The sequence below is a fragment of the Chiloscyllium plagiosum genome, unplaced genomic scaffold, assembly GCF_037043375.1.
Source record: "Chiloscyllium plagiosum isolate Xiang-an unplaced genomic scaffold, Cpla_swu_hap1 HiC_scaffold_8, whole genome shotgun sequence".
In the NCBI taxonomy this organism is placed as follows: Eukaryota; Metazoa; Chordata; class Chondrichthyes; order Orectolobiformes; family Hemiscylliidae; genus Chiloscyllium; species Chiloscyllium plagiosum.
The window spans coordinates 39,608,513-39,626,281 of NW_028270146.1; the positions used below are offsets into that span (position 1 = coordinate 39,608,513).

General features: G+C 42.1%; 1 protein-coding gene across 1 annotated transcript in view; it reads right to left on the minus strand.

Moving 5' to 3' along the window:
• Positions 1–17,769, minus strand: part of LOC148149380 (uncharacterized) — a 100,900-nt gene that overhangs the window by 82,313 nt on the left and 818 nt on the right. The window lies entirely within an intron of this gene.

The window sequence follows — 17,769 nt, forward strand, 5'->3', positions numbered from 1 at the left end:
ATTTTGACGGTATTAGGCAAGAACTTTCAAAAGCTGATTGGGGGCAGATGTTCGCAGGTAAAGAGATGGCTGGAAAATGGGAAGCCTTCAGAACTGAGATAACGAGAATCAGAAAAAATAGATTCCTGTTAGGGTGAAAGGAAAGGCTGGTAGGTATAGGGAATGCTGGATGACCAATTAAATTGAGGGTTTGGTTAAGAAAAAGAAGGAAGCATATGTAAGGTTACAGACAGGATAGATCAAGTGAATCCTTACAAGAGTATGAAGGCAGTAGGAGTATACTTAAGAGGGAAATCAGGAGGGCAAAAAGGGGATATGAGATAGTTTTGGCAAATAGAATTAAGGAGAATCCAAAGGGTTTTTACAAATACATTAAGGCCAAAAGGGTAACTAGGGAGAAAATAGGGCCCCTCAAAGATCAGCAAGGCAGCCTTTGTGTGGAGCCGTAGAAAATGGGGGAGATACTAAACGAGTATTTTGCATCGGTATTTACTATGGAAAAGGATATGGAAGATATAGACTGTAGGGAAATAGATGGTGACACCTTGCAAAATGTCCAAATTACAGAGGAGGAAGTGTTGGATATCTTGAAACGCATAAAGGTGGATAAATCCCCAGGACCTGATCAGGTGTACCCGAGAACTCAGTGGGAAGCTAGAGAAGTGATTGCTGGGCCTTTTGCTGAGATATTTGTATCATCGATAGTCACAGGTAAGGTGCTGGAAGACTGGAGGTTAGTAAGTTTGCAGATGATACCAAAATTGGAGGTGGAGTGAACAGCGAAGAGGGTTACCTCAGATTACACAGGATCTTGACCAGATGGGCCAATGGGCTGAGAAGTGGCAGATGGAGATGTGAGGTGCTGCATTTTGGGAAAGCAAATCTTAGTAGGATTTACACACTTAAGGGTAAGGTCCTAGGGAGTGTTTTTGAACAAAGAGACCTTAGAGTGCAGGTTCATAGCTCCTTGAAAGTGGAATTGCAGGTAGATAGGATAGTGAAGAAGGCGTTTGGTATGCTTTCGTTTATTGGTCAGAATATTGAGTACAGGAGTTGGGAGCTGAAAATGTGTTGCTGGAAAAGCGCAACAGGGCTCATGCCCGAAACGTCGATTCTCCTGCTCCTTGGATGTTGCCTGGCCTGCTGCGCTTTTCCAGCAACACATTTTCAGCTCTGCTCTCCAGCATCTGCAGTCCTCACTTTCTCCTACAAGAGTTGGGAGGTCATGTTGCGGCTGTACAGGACATTGGTTATTGTTGGCATATTGTGTGCAATTCCGGTCTCCTTCCTATCAGAAAGTTGTTGTGAAACTTGAAAGGGTTCCGAAAAGATTTACAAGGATGTTGCCAGGGTTGGAGGATCTGAGCTATAGGCAGAGGCTGAACAGGCTGGGGCTGTTTTCCCTGGAGCGTTGGAGGCTGAGAGGTGACCTTATAGAGGTTTACAAAATTATGAAGGGCATGGATAGAGTAAATAGACAAAGTCTTTTCTCTGGGGTTGGGGAGTCCAGAACTAGACGGCATAGGTTTAGGGTGAGAGGGGAAAGATATAAAAGAGACCTAGGGGGCAACCTTTTCACACAGAGAGTGGTACATGTATGGAAAGAGCTGCCAGAGGAAGTGGTGCAGGCTGGTACAACTGGAACATTTAAAAGGCATTTGGATGGATATATGAATAGGAAGGGTTTGGGCCGGGTGCTGGTAGGTGGGACTAGATTGGGTTGGGATATCTGGCCGGCATGGACAGGTTGGACTGAAGGATTGTTTCCATCCTATTGAATATCAAATCCACCCTGCATCTAAGACACCAGACCCTGAGTTAGCACAAAGAAGAAATGTTAGGTGACAGCAAAGAAAAACTTGTAAGGTCACATTGAAAGGATCATGTGATTTTAGATTTTTGTGAATAGCTGTGACAAATCTTAGAAATATCTATATTTGAAAGAAGGACTGCTCGATATATGGCATTATTATACGGCACAATACTTTGCTGTTGAGATTTAGAATTCACTAGATAACTACATGAAGAAAGGACTTTTATTTAGACTTTTGGTTGATAAGATGAAACAAAGTTTGATGGTGTCTGGTTTCCAAATTATAGTCTCTATTCATCTGTCGTTGATAGACAAATAAGTCTAGTCCTCAGCAGTTGCCATTACACCTACTTTCTGTTTTGCATGGGCCAGAGCTGCAGCATTAGTGATGCCACTTTCAACTTCACTCGCATCTGTCTGGCTTATCTACCATCAATCCTCATCCTGATTTACAAAATTATGGAGGACATAACATATTTTCACCTCTGAAGAAATGGGTTTGTGCACACATTGCAAGACACCATCCAGTCAATGGTATCTTCTTTTCAAGTTTTTATTTTATGAAAATAGTTCTAGGGATGAGGGACATCAGATTGAATTAACTGGGGCTGTGCTCCTGAGAGAAAATGTTCAGTGTAGTTTTGATAGAATTTAAAATCATGAGAGGTTGAGAATGAGTAAATAAAGAGGACTTATTTTCCCATTACCAGAAGGTTTGAAAAATATGGGACACAGATTTAAAGTAATGAGCATAAGAACAAAAGGCAGCATAAAGAAAAAGCAATTTATGCAGCAAACAATTAGGAACTTGAATTCACTGTCTGAAAGTGTGATGCAAGGAAGACTCAAATGTGGGATTCAAAAGATGATGGAATAAATGCCAGAAAACAATTATGCAGGGCTACAGATGAAGGTCAGGGAAGTAAGACTGGCTAAATTGTTCTTCCAGAGTTACTGAACAGATTCAATATGCTGAATGGCTTCCTTCAATGTTGTATCCATTTTTTGATTTACCGTGTTTTCATGTGTGCAGCATAATGATATGGGTGCTTCAAGAAAGTCATACTACAAGCTATGGAAGAAGCGAACAATCTTGTTAGTTGGTAGCCATCTTTTGTCTCATCTGAAATAGAGCTGAGACACTGGATTGAGCAGTGTGGAGGGAGTAGAGGATACTTTTCTCTGTATCTAACTTTTTTAGTACCTGTCCTGGAAATGCTTGATGGAGACAGTGTCGAGAGATCTATACTCTGTAGCTAACCCCATGCAGTACCTGTCCTGAGAGTATTGATGGGACTGTGTAGAGGTAGCTTTACTCTCTATCTAACTGCTTCCAACATGTTGTGAATGCGCGTCAAGAAGCTGTGCTTTTCATCATAAATGGTTTGCAACAACACCTTAATTACTTAACTTTTATTCATGCAGCATTTTTAATTCAAAGCTTCTCACAGGAATAATACAAAGTAAGTTTTGACACCAAACCTCATCAGGAAATATCATAGCATATGACTACTAGCTTGATCAAAGAGGCATATTCTAAATAGTGTCTAAAAGGAATAAAATAAGATTGAGATTTGGAGGGGTTTAGAAAGGGAATTCCAGAGCTTGGGGCCTCAGGCAGCTGAAAGCATGTTGACCAAGTTGTGGGCGGCACGGTGGCACAGTGGTTAGCACTGTTGCCTCACAGCGCCAGAGACCCGGGTTCAATTCCCGCCTCAGGCGACTGACTGTGTGGAGTTTGCACATTCTCCCCGTGTCTGCGTGGGTTTCCTCCGGGTGCTCCGGTTTCCTCCCACAGTCCAAAGATGTGCAGGTCAGGTGAATTGGCCATGCTAAATTGCCCCTAGTGTTAGGTGAAGGGGTAAATGTAGGGGTACGGGTGGGTTGCGCTTCGGCAGGTCGGTGTGGACTTGTTGGGCCGAAGGGCCTGTTTCCACACTGTAATCTAATCTAATCAAAATCTAATCTAAAGTTCCAGCAATTAAAATTGGAGATGTGTAAAAACCTAGAAATAGCAGATAGCAGATGTTGGAGGGCTGGAGCAGATCCCACAAATAGGAAGGGAGCGGTTAGGGAAGGATTTCAAGCCAAAGACGAGAAATTGTAAAATTGAGGCGCGTCTTAAATGGAAACTAAGGTAAGGATGTGCAAAGGAGTACTGAACAAATGAGACTGTGTGTAAGGAAGGATATGTATAGCAGAGTTTTAGATCTCCTCAAGCTTATGAAAAGAAGAATATGGGAAAACAGCTTGCAGTGTATTTAAATAGGCTAGTTTAAAGGCAGAGGGTATGTCAGGTGATGTTACAGGAGTGGAAATCTTATTGATGATTATGAAGGTTCGTACCAGAGTCAAAATATTAACTCTGTTTTTCTCTCTCCATAGATGCTGGCAGATCTGCTGAGTTTCTCTAGCATCCCCTGTATTTGTATCTTACTGATGGTGTGGTATGTGGTCAGATGTTCAGTTTGGGGTCAACTGTGACATCAAAATTATGAATGGTCTGCTTCAGCTCACAGAATTGCCATGCAGAGGGACGGACTTGTCGATATTGAATTAGAGGTGACTTCTGCTCATTCAGTACTAAACATTCGAGAAGCTCTCTGATAATTTAGTGACAGTGGAATACTTTAAAGATACGATGCTGAGGTAGAGCCAGATGACATCAACGTACATGGGAAAATTAACACAGTGTTTGGATCTTTAGAGTATAGGAGGATTTCATGCCCAAATATAAACACCCATATTATATCGGTATAATCAACCACCACAAGAAGTCAGGGGCAGTTCTGAAAAATACAATCACTCATTGCTTCTTTCAAATGAGAGTACTATCAAATTGTATAAATTAAACTGACCTAACAAAGAAGATATCATGAACGAGTTGGACCGAAGAGTTTGTTTCTGTGCTGTACATCTCTATGAAGTGGCAGATTGAGTTTTTTTCAGATAAATGTGAGGTGCTACATTTTTGGAAAGCAAATCTTAGCAGGACTTATACACTTATACACTTAATGGTAAGGTACTAGGGAGTGTTGCTGAACAAAGAGACCTTGGAGTGCAGGTTCATAGCTCCTTGAAAGTGAAGATGCAGGTAGATAGGATAGTAAAGAAGGCATTTGGTATGCTTTCCTTTATTGGTCAGAGTATTGAGTACAGGAGTTGAAAGGTCATGTTACAGCTGTACAGGACATTGGTTAGGCCACTGTTGGAATATTGCGTGCAATTCTGGTCTCCTTCCTATTGGAAAGATGTTGCAAAACTTGGAAGTGTTCAGAAAAGATTTACAAGGATGTTGCCAGAGTTGGAGGATTTGAGCTATAGGGAGAGACTGAATAGGCCAGTGCTCTTTTCCCTAAAGTGTCAGAGGCTGAGGTGTGACCTTTTTATAAGTTTTTAAAATCATGAGGGTTATGGATAGGGTGAATAGCCAAAGTCTTTTCTCTAGATTTGTGGAGTCCAAAACTAGAGGGCATACATTTAAGATGCGAAGGGAAAGATTTAAAAGGGACTATAAGGGATAGCCTTTTCAAGCAGAGGGTGGTGTGTGTATGGAGGAAGTGCAGCCACAAGAAGCGGTGAAGGCTGGTACAATTACAATATTTAAAAAAGCTTCTGGATGGGTGTATGAATAGAGGATTTAGAGAGATGTGGGCCAAATGCTGGCAAATGGGACTAGATTAATTTCGGATATCTGGTCGGCATGGATGAGTTGGACTTAAGGTCTGTTGCCTTGTTGTACAGTCTATGATTCTACGACTATATAATATCAAAAAACGATTGGAGATGCTGGATAACATTCTGGCAATAATACTTGTCACAAAGCTAGTCCCATTTCCTCTAAAAGCTGTTCCTTGGTTCAAGGAGTCTCTGTCCTTTATTTTTTCAGAGGGGTAATAAACTGGGCCGGATCCGATTGGTCTGGTTTGGTACAGAGATGAAAAGGATTTTGAGAGGCCTTTTGTTTATGTGCAAACAGATGAGACTTCAGGCAAACATGATCATGTTTTAGAAGTGACTTGTATAATGAAAGTGGAGTGGTCAACTCTTTAGCTGAGCTGAGCAGTTTTAGTTCAGTCAACAGGGAGCTGTGTGGAAACTCTCTCTTTTCTGCCCTTCAACTTCAACCTGTAAGCATGTGTTCCATTTATACTGGGTTTTAAAGGGAGTTTGCTTATTGGGACTGTTATGTATATTCAGAACAGCATAATTAAATCCAGCTGGATAGGCTGAGTTCTGTAGGGGTTCTTTATTCTGTTCTTTGTTTCATTGTGTAATTTTGTGAATAAATTTTTGTTTGTTTTAAAATCTAGTAGTTGACCTAGCTTGCTTACTCTGGGTAATTTTCACTGTACATTTACCAAAGCAAATTACAAAGTTATGGTCTGGGGCTGCCTGCTTAAGAATATTTTGAGTGGTCTGGCCTAATCCATAATAGATTGGGGGCTCTTTGCGGGATTTTAAACCGTGAGTGGTAGGTGCTAGTGTCTTTATTTCAGGTGTTGGTTTGGTTGGGTAGACAAAACTTGGGATAGTAATGGCTCTTTCAGTTGCCAGAAGTTTTCTGGATGTAGATGCGGTGACTTTGGAAGGTTTGCAAAAAGCGAATAAGACCAAGTTGCAAGAATTAGCAGAGAGGCTAGAATTGGAACTGCCTGCTTCTGTGAGAAAAGGAGAGATAATTACAGCAGTAGCTCAGTATTTGAACTTGCTGGAGAAACCATCGGAATCTATTGAGATGGCAAGAATTCAATTACAAATGAAGCAGCTTGAGTTAGAATCGAGAGAAAAGGAAAGGGCAACAGAAATGAAAGAGTTTGAGTTATGATTAAAAACAGAAGGGGGGAAAAGTAGAGAACAGAAAAGAAAAAGAGAGTTTTTAAACTTCAATAACTGACACTTAAAAAGGAAATTCAGCTTAAAAGGGTGGAAATAAAAGCTGAGGGTAGGCTTAGTGAGGAAGAAAGTGAGGAGGAGCAAGCCCCTGGCTTGATGAGAAGGATGTGGAAGCCTTTTTCATCTCATTTGAAAAGTTGGCTAACCAGATGCAGTGGCTAGTGGCAATGTGGGTTTTGTTGATACAAACAAAACTTGTAGGTAGGGCTAGTGAGGTATTCACATCCCTGTTGGAGGAGGTATCTGGGCAGTATGAAGAGGTGAAAAAAGCCATTTTAAGTGCTGATTTGGAGATGCCAGTGTTGGACTGGGGTGTACAAAGTTAAAAATCACACAACACCAGGTTATAGTCCAACAGGTTTCATTGGAAGCACACTAGCTTTCGGAGCGCTGTTCCTTCATCAGGTACAATCACCTGACGAAAGCTCCGAAAGCTTCCAATTAAACCTGTTGGAGTATAACCTGGTGTTATGTGATTGTTAACATTTTAAGTGCATTTGAGCTTGTACCAGAAGCCTATAGACAATGTTTCAGGAATCTAAGGCGGGACCCTGGTCAAATCTATCTTGAGTTTGAAAGGATCAAACAGAGTAATTTTGATAGATGGATAAGAGCTTTAAAAATCGAGCAAATCTATGATGCCCTTAGAGAGGTAATCATTTTGGAGGAATTCAAAAATTCACTGCCTGAAGTAGTGCGAACTCATGTGGAAGAGCAGATAGAAATTGGGGCAAAGAGAAATCCTCATGTGGAAAGGGAAAGGTAGATCTCAGTGAAGATCATAAGGATAACTTACCACAGGGTAAAAAAGAAACCCTTGAGAGGGACAAAGAAGTTAAAAAGCTCTGGTGTTTTCATTGTAATAAAGTGGGCCACATGAAATCACAGTGTTGGTGGGCTAGGAGAAAGCCAGATGTAGGAAAACCAGACAAGCCTGGAAGTTTTGTTGGACTAATAACAAAAAGCACCAGGGACATTAGACAACTGCCTCAGAGTGTTCAAGATGATCAGAGGTTGATTAAGGAGGAAGTGCCAGATCTGCTTAAAAAATATCCATGCCAGGGTAAAGTTTATTCACAAAGGCCAGGAGTAACAAGCAAGGAGGTTACAAATATTAAGGGGCATATGATCCTCTCAATGTATAATGCTGAGGAATAGGGAGATATGTACTCCTGAGAGACTATTGCCAGAGAAGGTACTGGTAACAGGAATTCATGGTGCTCAGATATGTAAAGTGAGGCTAGAGAGTCCAGAGAAGAGTGCAGAACTTGTGGTAGGAGTACTGAGCAAACTGTCAGATCTAGGAATACAATTTGTTCTTGCAAATGATATAACTGATTCACCGGTAGGTGTGCGGCCTACTCTAGTTGAAAAGCCAGTGGAGATGCAGGCAACTGAAGGCATGGAAAATGTCTATCCAGGAATTTACCCTGATTGTGTGATCACAAGATCACAGAGGCACAAGCTGAAGCAGGAAAGATCAAAAGGCACAGATAATGAGGCTGACATAGTATTATCCGAAACTTTCTTTGATCAGGTAAGTGGAGCAGAGAAGGAGAAAATAGGTAAACATGCAAGTATCTTTAGCTCTGCAGAACTGACTGAATTACAGCAGAAAGATGTGGAGTTAAAACAGCTATATCAACAGGTATTTACAAAGAAAGAAAGTGAATGCATTCCTGTGTGTTATTACTTAACAAATGACGTCTTAATGAGGAAATGGAGACCATCATACATTCAAGCAGATGAGAAATCAAATTGTTTTGCCAGTAGGGCAAGGGAGGTACTGTGAGTGGCAAATGAGATACCACTTGGAGGTCATTTAAGGGTGAGGAAAACACAGGCTAAAATAGAAAGACATTTTTACTGATGTAGTTGAATTTCGCCAGACATGTCATACATGTCAGCTAATTGTAAAACCACTTGCGCCTTTAATTCCAATTCCAGCATTTGAGGAACCTTTCACAAGAGTCTTTATTGATGTCCCCTACCTCAAACAAAAAGTGGGAATAAGTATTTGTTAACAATAATGATTGTGTCGACTAGATACCCAGAGGCAATCCCATTATGCCACATCACAGCCAGAAGGGTTTAGAAGAATTACTTAATTTGTTTTTACTAGATGTAGACTACAAATAGAGATCCAGTCAGATCGAGGATCAAGCTAAAAGTGAATTTGCCAAAGCCCAAGTCACCTTCCTAAGCCATGTTATTGGACATGAACAAATTGCCCCACGAGATGCAAATATTGGTGAATTTCTCACACCATCGACTAAAAAAGCAGCACTACTGTTCCTGGGGTTCAGTGGCTTTTACCAAACGTTTGTGCTACACTTTAGCAGTGTGGCTGCTCTACTCACTGAATTGTTAAAAAAGGGCAAGACTTTTCAGTGGACAGTAGACTGTCAAAAAGCATTTGACAGCCTAAAATCTGTGTTAGCTGCTGCCCCAGTATTAGCCACATAGGATTACATGAAGCCTTTCAAGGTGGCTATCGATGCCAGTGATGTGGGTATCGGTGTGGGTATCTTGCTCCTGCAAGAGTATCATGAGAGAACAGAAAGACCCATTGGGTATTTTTCCAGGAAGTTGAACGTTTATCAACAGAAATATTCAACGGTGGAGAAAGAGACTTTCAGCTTTGTGTTGGCATTAGAGCATTTCAGTGTTTATATTACCAGCAATGCATCTGAGACAACCATATACATAGATCACAACCCATTGACATTTGTGAAAAAATTTAAGGACAAAAATGCCAGACTGTTTATATGGAGCTTGTTGTTGCAGCCATTCAGTTTGACAATTGCGCAAGTGGCAGGTCACAAAACTTAATTGCTGTTGCATTGTCGAGACTCGAATGAGATAAGGAGGCATTCGGTGGTGGGTGTACTGTGGCCTGAGTTTGCATGTGGTTGTGCATGTTTGCATGTTTATAGTTAGTACAGTGTATATCTGTGTTTAGACTACTAACCAGGTTTAAAGGGTTAAAAATGAAGCCTTCTTTTGGTAGCGATGATTCTTTTTCTTTAAGTGGGGAGGTGTCACAAAGCTGTTCCTCGGCTCAAGGATACTTTGTCCTCGACTTTTTTTCAGAGGTGCAATAAACCGGGCTGGGCTCCAATCAGTATGATTTTGTACAGAGATGAAAAGGATTTTGAGAGGCCTTTTGTTTATATGTAAACAAATAAGACTTCAGGCGATGAGCAGAGAGATCTGGGTGTCCAGGTACACAGATCCTTGAAAGTTGCCACCAGGTAGACAGGGTTGTTAAGAAGGCATATTTTAGCTTTTATTAATAGAGGGATCGAGTTCCAGAAACATGAGGTTATGCTACAGCTGTACAAAACTCTGGTGCGGCCACACTCGGAATATTGTGTACAGTTATGGTCACCGCATTATAAGAAGGACGTGGAAGCTTTGGAAAGGGTGCAGAGGAGATTTACTAGGATGTTGCCTGGTATGAAGGGAAGGTCTTACAAGGAAAGGCTGAGGGACCTGAGGCTGTTTTCGTTGGAGAGAAGAAGGTTGAGAGGTGACTTAATAGAGACATATAAGATAATCAGAGGGTTAGATAGGGTGGACAGGAAGAGCCTTTTTCCAAGTATGGTGATGGCGAGCACAAAGGGGCATAGATTTAAATTGAGATGTCAGAGGTAGTTTCTTTACTCAGCGAGTAGTAAGGGTATGGAATGCTTTGCCTGCAACGGTAGTAGATTCACCAACTTTAAGTACATTTAAGTTGTCATTGGACAAGCATATGGACGTACACGGAATAGTGTAAGTTAGATGGGCTTCAGATTGGTAAGACAGGTTGACGCAACATCGAGGGCCAAAGGGCCTGTACTGCGCTGTAATGTTCTATGTTCTATGAAAGTGGTCATGATTTAGAAGTGACCTGTATAATAAAAGAGGCGTGGTCAGCTCCTTAGCTGAGCTGAGCAGTTTTAGTTCAATCTTGAACTGGGAAGTTCAACAGGGAGCGATATGGAAACTTACTCTCTTTTCTGCCCTTCAACTTCAACCTGTAAGCATGAGTTCCATTTATACTGAGTTTTAAAGGGAGTTTGCTTATTGGGACTGTTGTGTATGTTCAGAACAGCATAATTAAGTCTAAGTGGATAGGTTGAGTTCTGTAGGGGTTCTTTATTCTGTTGTTAGTGTCTCATTGTGTAATTTTGTGAATACATTTTTGTCTGTTTTAAAATCTAGTAGTTAACCTAGCTTTCTTACTCCAGGTAATATTCACTTACCAAAACAAATTGCAAAGTTATGGTCTAGGGTTGCCTAGACAAGAATGTTTTGAGTGGTATGGCCTAGTCCATAACATACTGAAGGCTTGTGCTCCAGAACTCGCTGCTCCCCTAGCCAACCTGTTCCAGTACAGTTACAACACTGGCATTACCTGACAATGTGGAAAATTACTGAAAGGGATGACAGTGGATAGGAAGTAGCAAACATTTAGAGTACATGGAGGAACCACAACAATTGTTCATTCTTGTCTGGCACAAAAATTAAACAGGAAAAGTGGCCTAACCATGACTAATAAGGAAAATCAAAGATAGAGTTAGGTCCAAGGAAGGGGCATACAAATTGGTCCCAAAAAATGTAGCAGACCTGAGGATTGGAGTCAGTTCAGATTTCAGCAAAGGAGGACACAGTGATTTAATAAGAGGGAAAGTAGAGTTGAAAATCACACAACACCAGGTTATAGTCCAACAGGTTTATTTGGAAGCACTAGCTTTTCGAGTGCTGTCCCTTCATCAGGTGGTTGTGCAGTATAAGATCGTAAGACACAGAATTTCTAGCAAATATTTAGAGTTGATGTAACTGAAATTATATATTGAAAAAGACCTCGCTTGTTTGTTAAGTCTCTCATCTTTTAGAATGACCATGTTGGTTTGAGTTCTTTCATATGTAAATCGCAAAACCTTTTTAAAAGTTACATTCTCAAGTGAACTTTAACAATTAGTGTCATATCGGCCCAGAATAATGCATTTAAGGTGTGAGCTGCCCTGTGTGAGGCTGTCTGTGTCACAATGGTCAGACTGATTCTAATCTAAAAAACAAATTTACCGAATCTTACATGGATTCATGCAGTTTTTGAGCAAAGTAAAATGCAATCCTGGAAGTACAAATGTACCCCACGAACTTATATCAAACAAAGAACAAAGAAAATTTACAGCCCAGGAACAGGCCCTTCAGCCCTCCAAGCCTGAGCTGATCCAAATATACTGTCTAAACCTGTCGCCCATTTCCTAAGCATCTGTATCCCTCTGCTCCCCATCTACTCACGCATCAGTACAGACGCATCTTAAATGAATCTACTGTACCTGCCTCTCCCAACTCTGCTGGCAACACATTCCAGACTCTGTGTGCAGTACATGCCGCGTGTATCCCCCTTTAACTTTTCACCTCTCACCTTGAAAGCATGACCTCTCGTTATTGAATCCTTCACCCTGGGAAAAAGCTTGTCTCTATCAACCCTGTCTATACGCTTCATGATTTTGTAAATCTCAATCAGGTCCCCCCTCAATCTCCTTTTTTCTAATGAAAACAAACCTAACCTACTCAACCTCTCTTCATAGCTAGCACCTTCCATGCCAGGCAGCATCCTTGTAAACCTTCTCTGCACCCTCTCCAAAACGTCCACATCCTTTTCGTAATGTGGCGACCAGAACTGTACACAGTATTCTAAATGCAGCCGAATCAAAGTCTTGTCCAATTTTGACATGATTTACCAGCTCTTATACTCAATACCCCATCCAATGAAGGCAAGCATACTATATGCCTTCTTGACCACTCTATCCACCTGTGCAGTAACCTTCAGGATACAATGGACCTGCACTCCCTGATCTCTCTGTCCATCAACTTTTCCCAAGGCTCTTCCGTTAATTATATAATTCGCTCTAGAATTAGTCTTGCCTAAATGCATCACCTCACATTTATCTGGATTGAAATCCATCTGCCACTTTTCCGCCCAACTCTCCAGTCTATCTATATCCTCCTGTATTCTCTGACAGTCCCTTATGCTTTCTGCTACTCCACCAATCTTTGTGTCATCTGCAAACTTGCTGGTCATACCAACAGTGCCCTCTTCCAGATCATTTATGTATATTACAAACAACAGTAGCACCACCACTGACCCCTGTGGAAGACCACTGGTCACCTTTCTCCATTTTGAGAAACTCCCTTCAACTACTACTCTCTGTCTCCTGTTGCTCAACCAGTTCTTTATCCACCTAGCTAGAACACCCTGCACACCATGTGGCTTCACTTTCTCCATTAGTCTACCATGGGGAACCTTATCAAACGCCTTACTAAAGTCTATGTATATGACATCAATAGCCCTTCCTTCATCTATCAACTTGGTCACTTCCTCGAAGAACTCTATTAAGTTGGTAAGGCACGATCTCCCCCGCACCAAATCATGTTGCCTATCACTAATAAGCCCATTCTTTTCTAAAGAAAAATAGATCCTATCCCTCAGTACCTTCTCCAGCAACTTTCCCACCACTGACGTCAGGCTCACTGGTCTGTAGTTACCTGGAACATCCCTACTACCCTTTTTGTACAGGGGGACAACATGAGAACCCTCCAGTCCTCCGGCACCTCGCCTGTATTTAAGGATGCCACAAAGATATGTCAGGGTCCCAGCTATTTCCTCTCTCGCGTCCCTCAGCAATCTGTCCTGGGGATTTGTCCACCTAAATAACCTCTAGCCTACCCAACACACCTTCCCTACTTATGTCAATGTGATCAAGACTAATCAAACTTCAATCTCTAATCTCAAGATTCATCATGTTCCTCTCCTAAGTGAACACTGATTCAAAGTAGATTAGAGTGGTGCTGGAAAAGCACAGCAGGTACAAGCAAGCACACTGATGTAAAGTAATCATTCAGAATCTCACCCATTCTCTCAGGTTCGACACACAGCCTTCCTTTATTATCCTTTTGTGGACTAATCCTTTCTCTAGTTACCCGCTTGCTTCTTATATAAGAATAAAATGCTTTGGGATTCTCCTTAATTCTGCTCGCTAAAGCTATTTCATGACCCCTTTTAGCCCGCTTGATTCCTCGTTTAAGACTTGACCTACTCTTCCGATATTCCTTCAGGACCCATTCTGTTCTTAGCTGCTCGACCTAATGCACCCTTCTTATTTCTCAGCTCCACCTATAAAGCCTCACTACCCAAGACCTCTATAGTGTCCTCCTTTAGCACAGCCGTGATATCATCACTGACCAGCAATGCATCTTGACCCCTCCTTTTACTTCCCTCCCTGTCCTGTCTGAAGCGTCTATATCCTGGAACATTTAGTGTTTGTGTGCATGTGGCTGTGTGGGTGTTGGGGGAGTGGGGTTATGAGTGTCTGTGAGAGAGTGTGTGTCTGTGTGTGAATGTGAGTGTAAAGGGGTAGAAGTCTGTGAGAGGGTGCGTGTGTGAGTGTGGGAGTGTACGAGAGAGGGTCTGCGCGAGTGTATGGGTCTGTAGGGGTGTGTGTGTGTGTGTGTGTGTGTGTCTGTGTGTGTCTGTGTGTGTGTATATAGTACAATGGGGTCACCTGTGGTGTGACATGAACCCAAGGTCCCGATTGAGGATATCCCCATGGGTACCAAACCTGGCTATCAGAATGTAACCTTTTAAAATTTTAGCGATTTACATATGAAAGAACTGAAACCTATATGGTCATTCTAAAAGATGAGAGACTTAATAGACAATAGGTGCAGGAGTAGGTCATTCTGCCCTTCGAGCCTGCACCACCATTCATTATGATCATGGCTGATCATCCTCAATCAGTATCCTGTTCCTGCCTTATCTCCATAACCCTTGATTCCACTATCCTTGAGAGCTCTATCCAACTCTTTCTTAAACAAATCCAGAGACTGGGCCTCCACTGCCTTCTGGGGCAGAGCATTCCACACACCCACCACTCTCTGGGTGAAGAAATTTCTCCTCATCTCTGTCCTAAATGGCCTACCCCTTATTTTTAAGCTGTGTCCTCTGGTTCGGGACTCACCCATCAGCGGAAATATGTTTCCTGCCTCCAGAGTGTCCAATCCTTCAATAATGTTATACGTCTCAATCAGATCCCCTCGCAGTCTTCTAAACTCAAGGGTATACAAGCCCAGTCGCTCCAATCTTTCAACGTAAGATGGTCCCGCCATTCCAGGAATTGACCTCGTGAACCTACGCTGCACTCCCTCAACAGCCAGAATGTCTTTCCTCAAATTTGGAGATCAGAACTGCACACAATATTCCAGGTGCGGTCTCACCAGGGACCTGTACAGCTGCAGAAGAACCTCTTTGCTTCTATACTCAATGCCTCTTGTTATGAAGGCCAGCATGCTATTAGCTTTCTTCACTACCTGCTGTACCTGCATGCTTGCCTTCATTGACTGGTGTACAAGAACACCCAGATCTCTTTGTACTGCCCCTTTACCTAACTTGACTCCATTTATGATTCAGAGATGCTGGTGTTGGACTGGGGTGTACAAAGTTAAAAATCACACAACACCAGGTTATAGTCCAACAGGTTTAATTGGAAGCACACTAGCTTTCGGAGCGACGCTCCTTCATCAGGTGACAATCAGGTGAAAGCTAGTGTGCTTCCAATTAAACCTGTTGGACTATAACCTGGTGTTGTGTGATTTTTAACTCTGACTCCATTTAGGTAGTAATCTGCCTTCCTGTTCTTGCCACCAAAGTGGATAACCATACATTTATCCACATTAAACTGCATCTGCCATGCATCTGTCCACTCACCTAACCTGTCCAGGTCACCCTGTAATCTCCTAACATCCTCATCACATTTCACCCTCCCACCCAGCTTTGTATCATCAGCAAATTTGCTAATGTTACTATTAATACCATCTTCTATATCATTAATATCTATTGTAAAAAGCTGTGGTCCCAGCACTGATCCCTGCGGTACCCCACTGGTCACCGCCTGCCATTTCGAAAGGGAGCCGTTTATCACTACTCTTTGTTTCCTGTCAGCCAACCAATTTTCAATCCAAGTCAGTACTTTGCCCCCAATACCATGCACCCTAATTTTGCTCACTAACCTCCTATGTGGGACTTTATCAAAGGCTTTCTGAAAGTCCAGGTACACTACATCCACTGAATCTCCCTTGTCCATCTTCAGAGTTACATCCTCAAAAAATTCCAGAAGATTAGTCAAGCATGATTTCCCCTTCATAAATCCATGCTGACTCTGACCATACTGCCATCCAGATGTGTCGTAATTTCATTCTTTATAATTGACTCCAGCATCATTCCCACCACTGAGGTCAACTAACTGGTCTATGATTTCCTGCTTTCTCTCTCGCTCCTTTCTTAAAAAGTGGTACAACATTAGCCACCCTCCAATCCGCAGGAACTGATCCTGAATCTATCGAACTCTGGAAAATAATCACCAACGCGTCCACGATTTCTAGAGCCACCTCCTTCAGTACCCTGGGATGTAGACCATCAGGCCCCGGGGATTTATCAGCCTTCAGACCTAACAGTCTCTCCAACACCAATTCCTGGCAAATATAAATTCCCTTCAGTTCAGGTCCTTTAACCTCTGGGAGATTGCTTGTGTCTTCCCCAGTGAACACAGATCTGAAGTACCAATTCAATTCTTCTGCCATTTCTTTGTTCCCCGTAATATATTCCCCTGTTTCTGTCTTCAAAGGCCCAATTTTAGTCTTAACCATTTTTTTCTCTTTCACATACCTAAAAAAGCTTTTACTATCCTCCTTTATATTTTTGGCCAGTTTACCTTCGTACCTCATTTTTTCTCTGTGTATTTCTTTCTTAGTAATCCTCTGTTGTTCTTTAAAAGCTTCCAGTCCTCCGTTTTCCCACTCATCTTTGCTATGTTATACTTTTTCTCTTTTGACTTTATATGTTTCTTAACCTCCCTCATCAGCCACGGCCACCCCTGCCTCCCCTTAGGATCTTTCTTCCTTTTTGGAATGAACTGATCCTGCATCTTCTGCATTATACCCAGAAATATCTGCCATTGTTCCTCCACTGTCATCCCTATTGCACCATTGAATTTTGGCCAGCTCCTCCCTCAAAGCTCCATAGTTCCCTTTATTCAACTGAAATATTGTCACTACTGATTGTACCCTCTCCCTTTCAAATTGCAGATAGAAGCTTATTGTATTGTGGTCACTACCTCCTAATGGCTCCTTCACTTCGAGGTCCCTGATCAATTCTGGTTCGTTGCACAATACCAGATCTAGAATTGCCTTCTCCCTGGTAGGATCCATGACCAGCTGTTCTAAGAATCCATCTCGAAGGCACTCCACAAAGTCTCTTTCTTGAGATCCAATACCACCCTAATTCTCCCAGTCTACCTGCATGTTGAAATCCCCCATAACAACTGTAGTAACATCTTTGCGACAGGCCAATTTCAGCTCGTTATTCAACTTACACCCTACATCCCTACTACTGTTTGGAGGTCTGTAGATAACTCCCAAGAGGGTCTTTCTACCCTTAGAATTTCTCAGCTCTATCCATACTGACTCTACATTCCCTGATTCTAGGTCCCCCCGCGCAAGGGACTGAATATCATCCTTTACCAACAGGGCCAACCCACCCCCTCTGCCCGTCAGTCTGTCCTTACGATAGCATGTATAGCCTTGAACATTCATTTCCCAGGCCCTGTCCAATTGAAGCCATGTCACAGTTATCCCCACAATATCGTAGCTGCCAATTTCCAAAAGAGCCTCAAGCTCATCCATCTTATTTCTAATACTTCGTGCATTCATATATAGTATTTTTAATTTGTTACTGCCCTCACCCTTCCTATCAACCCCTATTTCACTCAACCTTATGGCATGATCCCTTTTTGAGTTTTCTGCTTCATTGACACTGTTGTCTTTCTTGACTTCCCCTGTTCTAACTTTCCCTTCAATTTCCTTCTTAAACTTCCAGTTTGTCCCTTCCCCCCCCCGCTATTTAGTTTAAATGCATTTGTATTGCAGTAGCAAACCTGCCTGCCAGAATGCTGGTCCCTAACCTATTAAGGTGCAAACCGTCTCTTTTGTATAATTTCTGCTTACCACAA